This window comes from Triticum dicoccoides, chromosome 4A, assembly GCF_002162155.2.
Source record: "Triticum dicoccoides isolate Atlit2015 ecotype Zavitan chromosome 4A, WEW_v2.0, whole genome shotgun sequence".
Lineage (NCBI taxonomy): Eukaryota > Viridiplantae > Streptophyta > Magnoliopsida > Poales > Poaceae > Triticum > Triticum dicoccoides.
Window position 1 is genome coordinate 75786106 of NC_041386.1, and position 12656 is coordinate 75798761.

Genomic DNA, 12656 nt, shown 5'->3' on the forward strand with positions numbered 1-12656 from the left:
ACAGCAGCAAACACATTCTGGCTTGTGTAGTGCTTTGTTCCCCTGTATGCTGCAGACTGTGACCTAGGAACTCTGACAGTGACATGAGTACCATCTGTTGCCCCAATGCAATCCTGGAAATGGCATCACAAGCCTGTGTTAGTGCTAAACTTGAACAATACAAGCATATCAAGCCATGAAAAGTGTATATTATCAATGCTCACCTTGAAGTATGGATACCATTTTGGGCTTCCGCGAATCTTGGGTGGAGTCTGACCAGATGGTCTCCTGATCATCTCTCCTCTAAGCTCCCCAATAGCAAAAAGCACCTGCTTGAAGTACCTAGAGATGGTCTCCATTGATCTCCTGAATGTGTTGTGAATGACCCTGAACCTCTGGTTATGGACAACAACATGGAGGAACATGCCCACTTTCTCTTCGACACTGGTGTTGATCTTATAGCGCCCCCCTGCTCCTGAAGGTCTCGACAAGCCTGATAAATGGTGCTTTTTTCATTCAAAGCATCCACAAAGCCTCGACGTCATTGCAGTTGTAGATGTAGTTCAGATTTTGGATCCTCTCCTGTTTCCGGAGAAACAATGGACTATAGCAGATCAAAGGTCTCCCAGCACGACGAATAGCTCTCTGGTGCATGAACATGACCCATGCCTGAATCACATTAATCAGTGTTCCTGCCTGGATTATCAGCCTCATCCGTGCGTCCATAACCTAGTCGACATCGACGGTTCATTTAGTGGGAAAACGATCCTACACCTAGCCTAACGGCCTAACCATCGAGCTAACAAAGGGGAGGGGGTGCTGCTTACCGGCATAGGAGACGAGGACGGCGTAGGAGAAGCCATGGCACGTACTAGGTCGACCAGACGGTGGCCAACAGCAAGGGGAGCACCAGATCCGCCGCCGCCGCCTCTAGCGCAGATCTGAAATTGCAGCCACCACCGGTGATGAGGCAGTAAGGAAGAAAGGGGATAGTGGCTATGGGTGAGCGAGTGAAAGGGGGATGAGGCTAGATTTGACGCCGGGACGGCGCGCCAGATTTCCGTCTCCCGCCATCCCCCCTCGCCCTCGCGTCGCACCCACCTGTGCGACCTCGCGCCGCACTCAGCCTGGCTCGCGAGAAACTGCCAATCCAAGCGTTTTCAGCGAGCCAAACTATGGGCTGCTTTGAGAAGCATGCGATGCAGGCCCAACAGTAAAATCAGGCAACCAAATAGGCCTCTTCTTTCCCGCGCGGGCCTAGTTGAACTGGATGAGGGCAACCAAACACACCCTATAGCTTCGATTGGCTTGCTAACATTCTTCCAGTCTAGAAGCATGTGAGGCGAAGACCACGAATTCCCGCTGGATCCGCTCGTCCTACAAGTCACACGCAGAGGCCGTCGATCAGGCCAGCCAAGGATACTTAGATCCAGCAAAGCGCGAAAACGCACAAAGCTGGACTAAACAAATCCCAGTGGGAGCGGGAGTGGGAGGGCTCGCCTGTATTCAGTTCAGAATGTCTCCTACACGTGCTGTTTCCGCTCCCTCGGACGATCGGTCCATGTTCCGCAGTGTGGAAATGAAATGTAGGTATGCATACTAGGACTGAACAAATTGACCCAACTGAACCAAACTTCCAGGCCGCCCGCCCGGCTGGCCGTCGGCTAGGCTGACGGACGTTTTTCCGTTCCGTTTTCGGTTGTTCCTAGAAAAGGATCGTTGCTCATCTCATCGGTGGTCGGTCTTCCTTCCGTTCCATGGAGGTAGGCCGACGGGAGTTGGGCTCTTTTTTAACTAGGACCAACGACGACGCCGGCCCTTTGCGTGCCCCAGCCAGCCACGCGCTCGTCGCGACCGGAGTTCGGGAAAAAGGAACCGGCCACGGTCGGACACTTCGTCGTGATAATAATGCATGTTTATACTCGCACGGATTAGTTTATTTTCTGTCGCGCTGCCACGGACGGGACGGGACGGGACGCGGTACGTGGCCGACCGACGTGTTTGGTTTGCGCCTCTGGCGAGCTGCCACGCGGTTTGGCTTACTCGAAGCGTGAGTGTGATCGGGAGAGGAGGAAGGAGGACGCCGTCGGGATCGTTCTTCTTCCTCGTCCTCTTTTTCTTTCAACCCGGACGGACGTTCTACCTACGTCCGGCGCGTTCGGGCCGGCGGCGACGAGGTTCACATCGAACCGGTCCAAACCACGTACGTCACCGCGTTGGCGTGTTTTACCGCGAGGTGGTGGTACATCCTGCCTGCCGACCTCGATGCTCTCTTCCACTGTTTTCAGCTTGCGTGCAGATATTCGATGCAAAAAAAAAAAGCTTGCGTGCAGATACAACTTGTTTTTACTGCCCCGCTACCGCTACACCATACGATGTGAATATTTTTCACCCGCTGCCGTTTGAGAAAACGATGATAGGAATCTCGGGGGCACTCCATCGCACACATCCGTAGGGCATCTGCAACGCTCGCTCCCAAACCTCCTGCGAGTGTTCAAGTCGAGCTATCCGGACGTCGCGATCCCATACCGAAAGCAAAATCGAAGAGGTTTAAGGGAGTCCGGACATCAGTCACGTAAGACTTTGACCCGTGCATTCTAAATTGCCTGCATTATTTTCAGAGCAAAGCCCCCTTTTCTCAACCCTCTCCTCTCCACCACCCCGCCGCTCTCTATCCTAATTCCCATGCTTTTTTACGGCCACAACCGCAAACATGGATCCATACGTAAAGCTGCCGAAGATGACATGTCAGGGATCCGGCGAAGGTAGGCATCCAAAAGATCAACTCGCCGACACAGCAAGCTTGCCGCCTCAAACAAAAACTAAAGGAGGGAGCGCTGCTTAAAAAGAAGGGATATGGGGGTGGCGTCAAACGTGCAGGTGCGGGACACCATCGCCGTCCATGCACATGCCATCCTCGCCGAAACAATACAAGTGAAAGGATCGATACGGTCGACTAGAGGAGGGGGGGGATGAATAGGAGACTACAAATTTTAATCTTTCTTATCGTTTTTAAGGCTTTGCGGATAAAAGAGTTCACTAGATATGCAACTAGATGAATGCAACCTATATGACAAGCAATCTCCAAGATAAATATGCTAGGCAACAACCTAATTAGCAAGCCAACAAGCATATAACAACAAAGTAAGGTACAGGAAAGGATTAACCACAAGTGAGACGAGGACGCGGATTTTAATCCGAAGTTCACTCTTCCTTGGGGAAGAGCTACTCTCCGTTTGGAGCGGTGCCGGAGCCAAAGCTTGCGGAACGCCACCGAAGGCTCACCATATTCTCCTTCGAATCACCCCCAACGGATGAGCCTCGAATCACTCGGGGTTGGTCTTGAAGGCGACCAACACACCTTTACAAACTTTTCCGGAGCACACCACAAGCAAGGAAGCTTCCGGAGGAACCTCTAACCACCTAGGAGCCCAATCTCCAAGAGTAACAAGTCAATGGGAAGAAATGTTGCGGGGAACACGATTTGGTTTGGTCAAGTTGTAGATCGGGTCTTGCTCTCCCAATCTCCAAAGTTTCAACAAGTTTGGATGGAGGGATTGAGAGTATTGAGCAAAATGGGGTGTAGCAATGGTGGAGCTCAACAAGACATTAGGGTTAGAGGTTGGAGGTGGAAGAAGGGCATATATAAGTGTTCTTGGCTGGTGGGGATTTCTGCCCGTTGGACCCCGTGCACACGGGCTAAGTCAGCCCTGTGCGCACGGGGTACTCAGAGACTTTCACACAAGACCCCGTGCGCACGGGGTGCTCAGAGAGTTACGTAGTACCCCATGCGCACGAGGGTCAAAAGGACCCATGCGCACGGGGTACTCAAAGAGTTACGCAGTACCCCGTGCGCACGGGGTCAAAGGACCCCGTGTGCACGGGGTACCCAGTAACTTTCTGTTGCAAGCTTTCTGAGTACCACAACACACACACTAGGTTCTTTAGGTGGTCGGAGTGGGAAGGATAAGAGAGTAAGGCTCGGCAATGGCATTCCCACACGACTTTCATCCACACAAACCCATTTTAATAGTGCGGTCTTTCCTACGACTCGAAGAAAACCAAAACTAAAACCTTCGAAGCGTCGAAAGACCACGCCTTTGCCCTTTTTGAAATGGGGGGGGGGGTCGCACATCTCCATCGTGGGCGCTTAGAACCAATATCCTGAGATAAACTTTAGCAACCGATATTAGTTCAACTAACCACATTGTCATCACACCAAAATATAATATAAGTGCCACTTGCACTTTCAATCTCCCCCTTTTTGGTGCATTGATGACAACGTGGTTAGAGCATGGCATAGAGGATAAACAGATAGAAATCCATGGAACATATAATGATCATGATAGCTCCCCCTATATGTGTGCCCGAAAACAAGAATGCATCTAGTACACACATAGGAGGCTCTACCAAGATCACTATTGTCAAGTCATGAGATTAATCATAATAAACCTATAACGGTGCCTAGATCTCATGACAAAGTGTGGTGAGAAAATATAGTGAGACCCAATAGGCATAAGGAGATAATTGCAATAGGTTCACTGATAAAGCTAGAGTCTCACAACCACACAGACAGAAAGTAAATAAGAGTATCTCAAGCCAACTAAAACCAACCAACAACGAGAAACACGAGGCTTGAGATCTCAACGCACACAACACACCCACGAACACACCACTTCTCCCCCTTTGTCATCAAGACAACAAAAAAGGAGACAACTGGCAACACCCAGACCCACTAGACAAGAGGAGGAGCACTCGAGGCATCATCATCATCATCAAAACGCCACCCATCCATCGGGAAAGATCGAGCAGTGACCTCACCGTCGTTGTCCTCTGAACCTGGACTGACCACCTCACCAGCTGCAGCCCTTGCTGCCTTCTGCTCACGCCGAACAAGCTTCTCCTTGTTGATTTTCTTGATCTGATGGCGCTGAATTGACTAGCACATCTTGAACATGTTGCTCAAGGTCTTGAACAGAGACTTATTCTCTCCCCTGGCAAAGACGGCCTCAGAACCAACAGACTTGGCCTTACCACGAGGGATCCGTGCAGTGGAGGACATGCCTGGAGTGTAAGTGGCACGACCCTCAGGCCTAGGGTTGCGCCCCTTCTTGATAGGCACATAAGAAGCAGGAGCAGCTGGGGTCCAGTTGGAGTTGCGCTTGGGAACAGAGGTCTTGAAGGAGGCAATGTACTTGTCAGGATAGACGGTCTCAATCAAAACTTGTATGAATGGAGCATAGATCAAGGACTTGTTCTCTTGCACACACTGACGAAGCTCATAGTACATGAAATCCAGAACATCCACTTTCTTATTCTGATGAAGATACACAAAGACGTCTAGCATGGAGCTCTGAATGTTATGAGAATCCCCGGCCTTTGGAGTAAGGGTATACCTCAGGATATGGCGCATGGTGTCATAGAGGGGCAAGAGATCTTTGATCGATCTACTGACAAATGACTTCTCTTGTTTGTAAGCAAAGGCAATCTCATCCTTAGTGCGCTGCCCACTTTCCCTAACAATGCCAAACTCATCAGAAACAGCCTCTGCATCCATAAATGGGTAGGGAATGATCTCCGAGAACTTTGCCATAGGAGCCGAGCACCGATGCGTTTCGGACATCCAATTGAGGGTGCGAGCAGAGTCATTGGAGAAATACAGAGTGGCAAAGAACTGCATCACTAGATCTTCATTATAGGGATGGTTGAAGGTGACAAACGGAATAAGACCCAATCTGCCAAGAGCGGAGTACACACCGGGATACAAATGATCATTGTTGCACAAACTCTCAGTGTTGAGTTGCTTGCGAGGAGTAAACTTCTTTGACTTGGTAATAAGAAGCTCATGATAGACCCTTTGCTGAAATTCGTTCTTGAAGCGGGGATCCACTCCCATACCAGTGCCAACTGCATAAGGATGGCTCTGTCTCTCAGCCCAGATCTCTGGCTTGGTCCACTTGGCAAGAGGCATATTCGGGAGGTCACGCCCGCCCGGAATGGCTTGCTCGGGACTAGACACCTCTTCCTCTTCTTCATCTTCCTCAACACGATCATCCTCTTCTTCTATCTCATCATCAACATTGGGGTTGTCATAGTAAGAATCATCTTGCGAATCATAATCTTCCTCAGAATTATCGGAGGTCTAAAAAACGGGCCGCTTTGAGGCTGCACGGCGAACACGACCCTGACCTGACCCAGACTCCTGACCCATGCCTTCAAATGGCTGCCGACGAGCAATCGTGAAATCCTTTGATCCTCCTTTTGGGCGCTTGCGATGAAGCTCGGCCCTCTTGTCAGCGGAATCTGAAACACACGCAAACACCCAACAACACAAAGCACGAAACACAAATGAGTACAAGTGCAAGATGGATGGCAAGGAGTTAGACAGAATTCAAGCAAACCAGTTCCTGGATAGCTCGTGCGCACGTGGGTCCCGTGCGCACGGTACAGGACCGTGGACACGGGGCCCCGTGCGCACGGGGGTCAAACACCCCGTGGACACGGGGGTCTCCCAGCGGCAACCACTTCCAGATTGAAATCCAGGAGTGGGTGCAGCAGAGTAACCAAAGGATCTATGCACTTGAATTCTATCTAAAATTTAGTTGAGGCCAAATGAATCTATGGAGCAAGGAAACCCTAAAGCTAAAAACTAGATAGGAACTTATGGAGAGAGATCAAGGGGACAGGACCAACCGGAGGAGGACCCCATCTTGATGCAAATCCACGGAGGAAGAAGCCCGACGAAGCCCGGAGGAGCTCCGGCGAGCGGAAGTGACGGCGGCGGCGCTGGAGGTTTCCGGGGGAGTGGAGGGGCGAATGGGTGGGATGAACCCGAGCCCCCCCCCCCCACGCCCCACCTCTCTAGGGCCAGAAACCGCAGACCCCGTGCGCACGAGCTAAGAGAGCCCCGTGCGCACGGTACAGAGCCCGTGGGCACGGGGGGCCGTGCGCACGGTACGAGCCCGTGGGCACGGGGTATTCAGGAACTTTGACATGAGTGATTTTTGTTGAATAAAGGGCTGAGTGTAGACTCTTACCCCTTCTTCACAAAACACTCGATCTATATTTCTGAATACGCCACGAGGAATGTCCTATCACTATGAGAAGGGTATATGTGGAGCACTGTTACCAACAGAGAAGGGAGAAACACCCACCAAGAGAAAAGACAAGAAAACACAACACACCACACACACGAAACAACCACGGACACAACCCTCAAGAGAGGGCGGTGGCCGAGGCCACCATGTTTGAGTTTATTTGGTATGGCACCGCGAAGATATGAACCTTGGGCCCAAGACCAATACTCAACTTTGAAGCACAAGTACCACCTAAAGTGGCTAATGTGAAAGATTGTGTTTGATTTATGCACTTCTAGGATATGATAGCTCATGAGTTGAGCTAGCTCCCCCTAGACATGTGCCTACATCTAAGCAAGATAATACATGAGTATGTGTGTATAGCAAGAATTTCATCCCAAGTTACTAATATCCATGATATTTAGCTCATGCCTTAACTCGCGGAATCTTGCTTCTTCAAGAGGCTTGGTGAAGATGTCGGCTAGTTGATTCTCGGTGTTGACATGGAGTAACTCAATGTTTCCCTTGGCCAAATGATCTCTAATGAAATGATGGCGAATCTCAATATGCTTGGTCTTGCTATGTTGAACCGGATTCTCGGTGATCTTGATGGCACTTTCATTGTCACACCAAAGAGGCACTTTGTCACATTTGACACCATAATCCATCAAAATTTGCCTCATCCATAATAATTGAGCACAACAACTTTCGGCAGCAATGTACTCGGCTTCGGCTGTAGAGAGAGATATACAATTTTGCTTCTTTGAAGACCAACTTACCAACGACCTCCCTAAGAATTGACATGAACCGGAAGTGGACTTGCGATCAACCTTGTCTCCGGCCCAATCCGAATCCGAGTGACCCATTAACTCAAATGATGATCCCTTGGGATACCAAAGGCCCAAGTTTGGGGTATGAACCAAATATCGAAGGATCCTTTTCACTGCTGAATAGTGGCTTTCCTTAGGAGTGGATTGAAATATTGCACACATACACACACTCAACATAATATCTGGCCTATATGCACAAAGGTAAAGCAAGGAACCGATCATAGAGCGATATACCTTTTGATCCACTTCTTTACCGTTTAGATCAAGATGAAGTTGACCATTTGTGGGCATGGGTGTCTTCATTGGCTTGACATCTTTCATTTTGAATCTCTTGAGCATGTCTTGGATATAACGAGATTGATTGATGAAGGTTCCTCCTATCATTTGCTTCACTTGAAAACCGAGAAAGAACTTCAACTCTCCCATCATGCTCATCGCAAATTCCTTAGTCATAAGATTCTCAAACTCAACGTTAATAGCATGGTTAGTGGACCCAAAGATAATATCATCAACATATATTTGGCAAACAAACAACTCTCCTTTTACCCTCTTTGCAAAGAGAGTGGAATCTATTACCCCAATTTGGAACCCCTTCTCGCTTAGGAACGTCGTAAGGCGATTATACCAAGCACGAGGTGCTTGTTTGAGTCCATAGAGTGCCTTATGGAGTTCATAAACGTGAGAGGGATGATCGGGGTCTTCAAAACCGGGAGGTTGCTTGACATACACCAACTCCTTAAGAGGACCATTAAGAAATGCACTCTTAACATCCATTTGGTATAATTTGAAATCATGATGAGAGGCATAAGCAAGCAAGATGCGAATGGATTCGAGACGGGCAACGGGGGCAAAAGTTTCACCAAAGTCCAAACCTTCAACTTGGGTGAAACCATGTGCCACTAACCTTGCCTTGTTCCTTATTACTTGTCCATGTTCATCTTGTTTGTTCTTGAAAATCCACTTTGTTCCAATGACATTATGAAATTCCTTGGGTCTTTATACAAGGGTCCACACTTTGTTGCGGGTGAAGTTGTTGAGTTCTTCATGCATGGCATCTATCCAATCCGGATCGTCAAGTGCATCTTCCACCTTAAGGGGCTCAACACAAGAGACAAACGAGTGATGTTCACAAAAGTTTGCCAAACATCTACGAGTAGTTACCCCCTTTTTGATGCTTCCGTAGATGTTCTCGGTGAGGTGTTGAAGATGTTTTAGCTTGGTGGCCACTTTTTGCTCTTTGAGGTCAAGCTCTTGTTCACTTGGTTTTGGACTTGATGAAGAAGCTTGCCCTTGGGATTGTTTTAGCCTTGGAGACTGTCTTCTCTTTGTAACCACAAGTTCTTGCTCATTAGGAAGTGATGACGACGAAGACGCTTGTGGTTGGGGTTGATCTTGATCTTGATCATGACCTTGAGCTTGATCTTGAGCCTCAACGATTGGTTCTTCATTATTTGGAAGAGTTTGCTCTTGATCTTGCTCAGGAATATGAGGGACTTGATCTTGTTCTTGGATAGGTTCATGATCTCCCAAAGCATCTTGTACAAGTGGTGTCGGTGATGACTTCCCTTGTGGAGACTCCACAAGAGGGGCTCTTTCTCCTTCTTCTTCTACTTGGACATGGGGTGTTTCTTGTGGAAGAATGTGGCCTATTCCCATTGTCCTTATAGCTTGTGAAGAAGCCTCACACCTACAACACTAGGAACAATTTGCTCCACACGGGAGCCATTATCTTCATCAAACTCCACATTTACCATTTCCTCAATGCACCTGGTGGATTTATTGAGAACTCGGTAAGCATGACAGTTTGATGCATATCCAACACATATGCCCTCATAAGTTCTAGACTCAAATTTAGCTAACCGGGATTTCTTGTTTAAAATGAAACACTTACAACCGAGTACCCGAAAGTATTTGACGTTAGGCTTTCTCCCGATTAGGAGCTCATATGGGGTCTTGTTCTTGAGCTTGCGAAGATAAAGACGGTTTGAAGCATGGCACGCGGTGTTGACGGCTTCTGCCCAAAGCTTGTATGGTGATTTGTACTCATCAAGCATGGTTCTAGCCATCTCAATAAGAGTCCGATTCTTCCTCTCCGCAACACCATTTTGTTGGGGAGTGTATGGTGCGGCATATTGGTGCTTTATCCCCTCTTCACTCAAGAATTCATCCATTGTATAGTTCTTGAACTCGGTGCCATTATCACTTCGAATTGCCTTGATCTCACAGTTATGTTGACATTGAGCTTCTTTGGCAAAGTTGATGAAGGTTTCTTGAGTTTCATCTTTAGTCTTGAGAAAGAACACCCAAGTATATCTTGTGAAGTGATCAACAATGACAAGGCAATACCTCCTCCCTCCCAGACTATCATATGTTGGAGGCCCAAATAGATCCAAATGGATAAGCTCAAGGGGCCTCAAGGTTGTGATGACAGTCTTCACTTTATGAGCTTTTTCATGAAGCTTTCCGGCAATGCAAGCACTACAAGGACGATCTTTGGCAAAAGACACATTGGTTAGTCCAAGGATGTGCTACCCCTTTAAGAGAGCTTGTAAATTTCTCATGCCCACATGGACTAGCCTACGGTGCCATAGCCACCCCACGTCTGCCTTGGCCATTAGGCATGTTGCAAGATGAGTTTTCTTTTTTGAGAAATCAACCACGTAAAGGTTGTCTTCAACATGCCCAACAAAGACCACTTTGAGATTGCTTCTCTTAAATACGGTCACATGGAATTCACCAAAATGTGAATCATATCCGGCACGAGCCAATTGAATAGTTGAAAGTAAATTGTAGTGAAGGGATTGGACAAGCATGACATTTGAAAGTGATGAATCATTAGAGATTACCACCTTCCCTTGCTATTGTCACCAAAGGAGATGTTCGAAGAGGCCTTGAGTGAATCAACGAACTCCACAAGCATCTCCCTTTCTCCGGTCATATGATTGGTGCATCCACTATCGATCACCCATTGAGTTCCACCGAAGACATAGTCCTACAATAATCAAGCTTTGGTTATAGGTACCCATTTTGCAATGGGTCCTGGTGAGTTAGCAACAAGGGTCTTGGGAACCCAAATAGTCCAAGCATAATCATCATAGTTAGTTCCAACAAATTTTGCAAAGGTATAACCATCATATCCACTCATGAGAACATAAGATGGATTGTTCTTGCCGGCAAAATTCTTGGGAATGGCCTTGTCCCTAGTGACCTTGCCACTCCCAACACCCTCAGTTTCCTTCTCCTTCTCCTTGTGCACTTCTTGCACAAACACTACCTTTTGGGGAGGGGAAGGAGTCGGACCGATCTTCTTGTTGTTGCTCTTCTTCTTTTTCTTACCATTCTTAGATGCGGGATTGAACCCAACTCCCTCCTTGGCAACACACTCCTTTTGGTTGCTCAAGAGTTCGTTTAGGTTTTTCTCCCCTTGGATGCATGATACAAGCCCTTTCTCAATTTGGGCTTTCAACTTCTTATTCTCCTCTTGAAGGGAGGTGCAATCCTGAACAAAGTTAGCCGTACAAGCATCATCATTTAAATCTATATGAGGTACGGAAGTGAGAGCCTTAATGGTTGTAGCTTTTAGTTGGGCATAAGACTCAGTGAGAGCAATGAGGTCACCTTTGACAACCTTGGAACTAATCACAAGGAACTCATGCTCCTCAACAAGTCTTGTGTGATCAACTAGAAGCTTTTCAACTCTGACGTTAAGAGCATCTTTGTTCTCAAGAGCAAGTTGCAAAGCATCATTGGTTTTAACAAAGTCAATTTGATGAGACGATAAGGCTTCCTCAAGTGATGCTCTCATGACACTCTCTTCATTAAGTTCGTGCTCGAGGAGATCAACTCTCTCTTTTTCCTCTATAAGGAGGTTTTCAACGTTCTCAATAAAGTCATCGCGTTCGGCAAGTGACTTAAGGAGATCGCCAAAACGAGCACGAGCTTTACCATGAAGAGTTTTCATGAAAGCCATTAAGGATTCCTCATCATTATCCACGCCCTCATCACACTCATCCTCCACTATCTCACATGAGACATTGGGAGTGTAGTTGTCGGGTTTCTTGGGTTTGGACTTTGTTTTTACCTCTTTGGCCATGAGGCACCGATGAGTGAACGGCTTGTCCTCATTTGGAGAGTCGAAGAGGCCCGGTGGTGGAGGAGGAGGTAGTGGCATGCATGGCAAAAACGGCCGTGCCCACTTCATCATCATCACCGTCATCTTCATCTCTTGACATGTATTCTTCATGAATAAGAGCCTTGTCATCCTTCCTCTTTGCAAACTTGGTGAACTTCTTCTTAAGCACAAGCTTCTCTGACTTGTCTTCACGTCTCTCATACGGACAATCATGTACAAAGTGTCTTGGGCTATCACAATTGTAACATTTCCTTCGTCCAAAGGATCTTCCTTGAAGATTCTTCCCTTTGTTTGCCATGGTCCCGGAGTACTTATTGACTAAGAGTGCCAAGTCTTCTGCAAAATCATTTGTCGGGCACGAGGTGTCATTGTCTTCCTCACATATCTCTTCACTCACTTCTTCCTCCCTTGAGGGTTGGCTTATCACTTTCTTGGCATTCAAAGCAAGATTGGAGTTCTTGGTTGCTTGAGCTATTGCAAAGGTTTTCTTGGACTTGGTTTCCAAAAGAAGATGGGTAGAGAAAGTGGAAACAACTTGAGCCGCGGTCAACTTGTGATAATCCGGGCGTTGATGAACCATCATGACCATGGTGTGTTCCGTGAGAACCATAGCATCTATGAACTTGTCCTTGATGAAAT